General features: G+C 34.8%; 2 long non-coding RNA genes across 2 annotated transcripts; one reads left to right on the top strand and one right to left on the bottom strand.

Annotated features, from left to right (window-relative positions):
* Positions 1–3498: 3498 nt before the first annotated feature.
* On the bottom strand, positions 3499–3995 carry LOC124442895. The gene is made up of 2 exons (XR_006947422.1): positions 3933–3995; positions 3499–3865 (listed from the first exon to the last, which is right to left on the bottom strand). It is a non-coding gene; the product is annotated as an uncharacterized LOC124442895 (long non-coding RNA).
* Positions 3996–6586: 2591 nt separating this feature from the next.
* LOC124442305 lies at positions 6587–7811 on the top strand. The gene is made up of 3 exons (XR_006947205.1): positions 6587–6710; positions 6928–7001; positions 7752–7811. It is a non-coding gene; the product is annotated as an uncharacterized LOC124442305 (long non-coding RNA).

Genomic DNA, 7811 nt, shown 5'->3' with positions numbered 1-7811 from the left:
TAATGATTACTTCATGTAATAATCACTACAATGGTCCTGTCTATCCTTCTGCGAGGCAACAGCCGCTGCGATCATGCGTAGCTCCTTAAATCAGTATATTCACACAGAGGTTTTTTGAAGGTAAATTATATAGAACAAAAACAGTTGCATGTCAGTCACAGATTTAAAATAGTTGATACAACTTCGCGCTTACTGATATACAAATTTTAAAAATAATAAGGAAGCACCAAAAAACACAATTGGATTATTTCAACCCAAAGAGTACTTTAATCACCTCTTAATCAAGGCTATTTTTGAAAATGCAGATGTCAATTTCTTTAAATGTGTTTATTTTCATTCCTGCATTAAAAAATAGCCTTACAGTAGAATATACTGCACACCAGGATTTGTTGTGGCTATTGCCCGAACTATATTTGACCTGTTAACAGGCCTAACTAAGTACGTTAAAGGTGTATTACTATTACACTCACGGTTTTCGACGAATCCTTGGCAGTTTGACGACAGATTACGATCAGTGACGAATCATCGTCAGTTCGACGATTAACGACAAATTCCTTGGCAACTAAGAAGACGAGTTGATTGGACCCTGAGCGCGGATAGTCACAAAAAGGCCCAAATTAATTTTTTGAAAAACTCAGAACGTTGATGGTGAAACCATCGTATCCAATCTTCAGGCTAACTGACAAACATCGCTGGTTTCATGTCGACGACGGCAAGCAAAGAAGCAAGATTGGCCATTTCTTACAACTGCGCATGTCGCCTACGGCATGAAGTCAGAAATATCGACAGTCAGTCGGAAAATTAGGATTTTTAGGTTTTGTTTTTTCATGTTGAAGAAATTCCATGTTTTCATTCAGAAATATTTTTACATTAAAAAATGACGAAATCTGGGCGTTTTATGGTGGCGTTTTATTCATCGTAATTAGTCGACTTCTCTTGCGTTTGATTAACCAGTCGTGATCTTTGCAGGAAAATGCCAAGAAAATTGTTTTAGAATCGGTCAGAATATTGACTTGTCCATGGAAACGGGCGTTGGGCTGATGGATGCATTGCTTAAGTATGGAGTTCAGTGTTTCCATTCTTTGTCGTGATTGCCTTTAGAACAACAGAAGTCAAGTTTTCAACTTCATCAAAGAATATTGCTCATTCTTAATCATTGTTCAGAGGTCTTCATTAAAATATATTGTTCATTCTTGATCATTGTTCAGAGGACTTCATCAAAGTATATTGTTCATTTTTGATCATTGTTCAGAAGACTTCATCAAAGTACATTGTTCATTTTTGATCATTGTTCAGAGGACTTCATCAAAGTATATTGTTCATTTTTGATCATTGTTCAGAGGACTTCATCAAAGTACATTGTTCATTTTTGATCATTGTTCAGAAGACTTCATCAAAGTACATTGTTCATTTTTGATCATTGTTCAGAAGACTTCATCAAAGTACATTGTTCATTTTGATCATTGTTCAGAGGACTTCATCAAAGTACATTGTTCATTCTTGATCATTGTTCAGAGGACTTCATCAAAGTACATTGTTCCTTTTTGATCATTGTTCAGAGGACTTCATCAAAGTACATTGTTCATTCTTAATCATTGTTCAGAGGACTTCATCAAAGTATATTGTTCATTCTTGATCATTGTTCAGAGGACTTCATCAAAGTACATTGTTCATTCTTGATCATTGTTCAGAGGACTTCATCAAAGTACATTGTTCATTCTTGATCATTGTTCAGAGGACTTCATCAAAGTACATTGTTCCTTTTTGATCATTGTTCAGAGGACTTCATCAAAGTATATTGTTCATTCTTGATCATTGTTCAGAGGACTTCATCAAAGTACATTGTTCATTCTTGATCATTGTTCAGAGGACTTCATCAAAGTATATTGTCCAATCTTGATCATTGTTCAGAGGACTTCATCAAAGTACATTGTTCATTTTTGATCATTGTTCAGAGGTCTTCATCAAAGTACATTGTTCATTTTTGATCATTGCTCAGAGGTCTTCATCAAAGTATATTATTCATTCTCGATAATTATTCAGAGGACTTCATCAAAGTACATTATTCATTCTCGATAATTGTTCAGAGGACTTTATCAAAGTATGTTGTTCATTCTCCAAGAAATACTCAACAACAGCCACAATTCTCGTCCACCACTGTGAACAATAACCATTTTATTGAATTGTAAAGTCCACCATCATAGCGAATACACCAACATTTGTTTTTTGTTTCTCAATCTCAGTTAATGATCATTTATTGTTTAACAGAAGAATTTTCATATCTAGAATCAAGCAAAGAAGAAACAGAATTTAGAAAGACAAAAATTTTATGGAAAGGACATACCGCACTTTGCATGAATGAACATCACAAGCAGTGTCCCAATTCAATTTACTTTGTCTAAAAGAACATGAAACAGCACATTTACCTTAACATGGTTTCAAAGCACTCCAAGAGATATTTCACCAAATAATGTCAACTTCGGCTGACGATTCCTCGTGCATCTACCGACTTTCATGTTCACGTTCAAAATGGCATGCTCTTTCGTGGTCTTAAACTAAGGCCATGTTTCACAAACGTGTTGGGTTCTGATTGGTCAGTAACTAGGTGTGTCGTCAACGTGGTGTGCTCTAATTGGTCAGATACTAGGTGTGTCGGCAATTGTACATTGTGGAAATACAGAGTGTCTCAAAAAGCTGCTTATCATTGGAATCAGCCGACATTTAGAATTTGCATGATTCATCATTTAGAAATATTTAATCCCCATAGAGCCGTAAATACAATCAAATACAATATAAATAAGACGTATATTTCAGCTAATGCAAATAGTAAATCCCAAACATTTGAGCCTTCTTGGGCAACAAATACTACATTCTAAATGTCGACCGATATCAAGAAGGATTTGAGTAAATTTCATCTCATTTTCTTAATGTATTTATCCACCAACGTTAACATTTTGATTTCTTTTAGGTCTTGGTCAAACGTTGAACTTTACATGAACCCAACGCATTTAAAACAAAAGATAATGAAGAAGTTTATCTCATTTTCTTTTCTCTTTAACGCGTTCGGTTCATGTAATGTTCGACGTTTGAAAAAGGCCTTAATTAGCTTTCTGCAGGGTGTACATAGAAAACGACTTTCGTCAATTAAACTATCGTAAAATTTCAAAGCTCAATCACTGTGCTAATCTAACTGGTGCATTACATTTTCAATGTGGGAAGAGCTTTTGTACTCAACGTTTCTAACAATAATTTATGCACCTGCGTGCTTCACATAGTGACAGGCATTAATTTATACAAAAGTCTTCAACGGTAAATGAAGGCTAACCCACTATTTTTGCACGCATAATTTTCAACTTAAATACTCAAAGGAATGAATCGGATAAAAAATATTATTACAATACATTGTTTTATTTTTATCGTGGTATTGTAGCCGGTATTGTATGTTGTTTTTTTTAAAGAATTTTCAATCTCCATACAGGAATAAATTTTCATGGTAACTTTTGTTTTGAATCTTTCCACATTCCTATTTTTGTATGACAAAAATGAACAAAATTCACGCTCCGTTAAGCTTTCGACTTCTAGGTCGGCTGAAAAGATTTATTCTCCACTCCCCAGGCATGCCTAAATCGTTCAACGTCCGTGCTACCAGTAGTAAAAAGAGATAATACTCTTGCGTGAAGATTAAAGTCACTTTCTAGCCCAGAAGATTTATGACTTTAAAAATGAAGAAATTATATTCCACGATCCATCTCCCAAATTCAATGTGTTGAATATTCATGTTGTCCTTTTGCAAAGCAACAAAATTACAGCTCATACGTACAATAATTTATTTCCGGTCAAATACGGTGAGGTTCCCTTCTGCTGGCTAAAATACCAAGATTTTATTTCATCTTGATAATTGATAACTTACATTATCCATACAAAGTACATACCTCTCCCAGTCTGAGTTGTGCTATGTTATACGTCCATATCCATCATGTTCCCAGCGTCCACCAGGATGATTTACAGTGTAACCAAAGTCCAGATGAATCGAGAGTGGATTAAATGTGGTTTTGCTCTGAATACGATGCTAAAAACAACAGAAATGAAACATTAAATGAAACATTAAATGAAAGACATTTTTGTATTTTATTATTACATTAGACTCTATGCCATTGCTTAACAATATTTTAGGTAAAGTAAAGACAGTGTTTGTTCTCTGTTTGTTTTTCATGATAATATACAAATGACCAATAGAAAAGAAAAACAATCCTTGTACTATGTAATGTTTATTTAAGAAAAAATACGTCAACTGTCAATAATATGGGTTATTGACTGGTTAAATTTTCGACTTTTGAGAACAAGATTTACCTTTTAACTTTCGTAACTTTTTGTTGATGACTTTGAAAGATGGGCCAAACGGTCGCACGATTTAGCAGTCTTGCCTTGTATAAATACTAGACGCAAATTTCTTTTGAGAGCAAAGGAGGGCCATTTTAAAAGCTGTGTAAGCAGAATCAAACCTAGCAAAGCTTATCTCGATATTGGGTTGGATTTTATCATTGACGGGACGTTTAATAAAGTCAAGCGGTTCTAGGAAAGACGTTAAATATTCACGAAGCGTGAATTACATATCTTTAGGTTTGAGAGGCTTGTCGGGATAAAATTACAGTATTTCTTACTTTTTCCTTCACCAAATATGTTTAGCTCTACTTATATGTATTGAGCACTGTATAACGGAAAAATCAAAAAACGAATTATTTCCTAGTATATTATGCATATATGTAATAAATGTCAACTAGCAGTGGAAGCTGGGTGCGATATGTATGCAGTGGCTTAGGAACCCAGACGTTTCGGGTCGCGACCGCACTCTCCCTGTTTACCCTGAGCGAAGCCTGATGCAGGTGATCTCGGGGTCTGATGGGCGGAAGCCCTCTATTGACATCCCCAGTAGGATAGCGTGGAGGGGCTGAAATCTCCTACCGAAACGTTAACATGCGACGTTCTAGTGCCTTACGCTTAAGAGGGTATCGGCACAGAATAATAGTTATATACAGAAGGGCAACTTAAGAGTGTACCGCGTCCTCACGTCCGACATCATTCCAGCAAGGTACTTAGGGTTTTTCACTTGTTTCCAACCACTGCAATTACATGACGTCATTTCTTCACAATTAAATCGAAAAGATTTCAATATAATAAATGATGTCGTGTCATTTCAGTGGTTGGGAACAAGTGAAAAACCTGAATATCTTTCTGGAATTATGGCTGCCGATATGCGTGGCTCGACATGCGCGAGGACAAAAACATCAAAGGCTCCGACATGAGTCGCCTTCTGTATAAATATCTATTCTGTGGTATCGGAAGGCATGGACTGAAAACGGGATTTTTTGCTTTCGAGTTCAATCTTTTTGTTTACAAGAGTTCTACTCATAAAAGAAAGTAGAGCATCCAAAGATACTGCAAAGGCTCAAACTGCTTCTACTTTCTTCACTTATAATTTAAACCAACACAAAACGTGTTTATACGTTTTTTACTTATTACTTTTCTACAGTGCATGTAACTTTCTCATAACTCTCCCGTGATTAACGACAGCCTTCTTATACAATATAACTCGAGAGTATCCATGGGCTTTATGGAAAAAGGAATTATCAGATTTTTAAGATAGTTTTAACAAAGATAACATTTAATAAGCCAAGCAATTTGTATCGTCTAAATTTTCAAGCTATCTTCACCTGGCGTCGTTGTTTCTCCTCCCTCATGCATGATTTTATTTCACTGTTAGAAGTTTCATTTTCAAGCTATCTTCAACCTGGCGTCGTTGTTTCTCCTCCCTCATGCATGATTTTATTTCACTGTTAGAAGTTTCATTTTCAAGCATTTCTTCTACCTCAACCCACGAATTACAATATCTGTCATAAATATTAGAGCATTGTTTATGCAAAAAATACGCAAATACAAAATTATAGAGAAAAATAAAAACATCTCTTACATTGTCACGGTTATTACGAGTGGCGTAACAAAGTGTTGTTTAGTTTGACCTGCCATTTACCTTTTAAAGCACCCACCAACATTTTGTTTTGCGCCATCTGTATATTCACACACACTTTATATTTTATGTTTTTTTCTCATGTATTTTTGTCCTCTTTATCGCACTTATAATTTTAAACTTGTTGCTGAACTCTTATTATGTAAATCTTTCTATTTACATAAGTATATAAACGCACCTCCTTGATCATTTAATCATTACTATGATGATGTCTTGTGTAAAGACGAAACGTTACTTTAATTAAATTATGAATTCTTACTACATGGCTATACTTGGAATTTTATGTTGGGCAATTGTTTTTAACACGAACCGTTTCACGCCTAAGTAACTCAATTTCCCTCGCTATTTTTTTTTTTTTGACCCAATTGTCTTTTTAAGATAAAACTGACAGGAGCTTGAAATTTCGCTTTTATATACTGTGCACTTGAGTGTGCTTTTTCTTTAAATTATTCAAACCATAGAGTTGCTGAGATTTCAGAAAGTTTAGTGTATCTTATGATTAACATGATGCCATGATCTCATATCTTACAACTTTTCTCTCCGAACACAAGGCTGTCATGCATAAAATTTGATCTCGTAATGTAGCTATATATTACGTACGTATCATCTAGCCACGAGCAGTCACTTAGTTTACCGTAAAACCTTCCACTGTGCATCATTATATTGAAGAAGTCAACTGACCAAGGTAAGAAACGTCGCTTTTTATACTGTGCACTTGACTGTGCTTTTTCTGTAAATGATTCAAACCATAGAGTTGTTGAGATTTAAGAACGTTTAGTGCATCTCATGATTAACATGATGCCATGATCTCATATCGTACGACTTTTCTCTTCGAACACATGGCTGTCATGCATAAAATTTGATCTCGTAATGTAGCTATATATTACGTACGTATCATCTAGCCACGAGCAGTCACTTAGTTTACCGTAAAACCTTCCACTGTGCATCATTATATTGAAGAAGTCAATTGACCAAGGTAAGAAACGTTTAAAACATGTACTGACTTTTGTTTAAAAAGAAAAACCATTGCTAAATGCAGCAATTTATTCTTCATAAAAAGTGTTATCACGTTTGTGTGAAGTTTCTTGTTTGATAATAATAACCAATTTTAACATACTTTACGCAAATATGAAAATATAATCATCGTTTGACTCAACTGTGCTAAATTTTGTAATGTCGGATCGGTTTTTGTTCCACTTCTACAGCGCAGTCAAATCGCTCGGCCTATCGGCATGAGCGCAAAGCCTATCCAGTTTTCGTACTGTAAAAAGTAATCCGGTATCAAGCCTATCCGGTATCGTGTGAGCTGGGCCTAAAAAAGTGGCCACGAACAGTATGGGCGAGCATAAATTGAAAACAAGAGTTTTGATGCTTTTATCTAACTTGCTTTCAAGATTGATTCGAAAACTGTTGTTGATCAAATTATTTGAGCTCATATCTGTTTGCGCAAGTTAATGGAAACTCAGTTATAGACCATTCAGCGTCGCGATTTAATGCTTTTAATTTATAAAAATAACTATTTTTGTCCATTTTTTCATGAAAGGGTGTCGCTAAAAAAAGATATATTTTTGAAGAGCTTATTGCAATACATACTGAAAATACATAATACATTTAGAATTTTTTAATATGCTTTTCGTTGTTCAGATTAACTATAGCGAGTCATGTCATGTGCTTTGAGAGCTGTATTTTAATATTTATTCTCCATAAATGACATTTTCTCTTTCAGGAACAACGAAATGAAGTGTATGACGTATGTTATCATTTTGCTTGCTGTTTTTCATTGTTC

This window comes from Xenia sp. Carnegie-2017, unplaced genomic scaffold (genome assembly GCF_021976095.1).
Source record: "Xenia sp. Carnegie-2017 unplaced genomic scaffold, XeniaSp_v1 HiC_scaffold_20, whole genome shotgun sequence".
In the NCBI taxonomy this organism is placed as follows: Eukaryota; Metazoa; Cnidaria; class Anthozoa; order Malacalcyonacea; family Xeniidae; genus Xenia; species Xenia sp. Carnegie-2017.
Note: the sequence above shows the minus strand (reverse complement) of the source record. Positions and strands in the feature narration are given on the sequence as shown.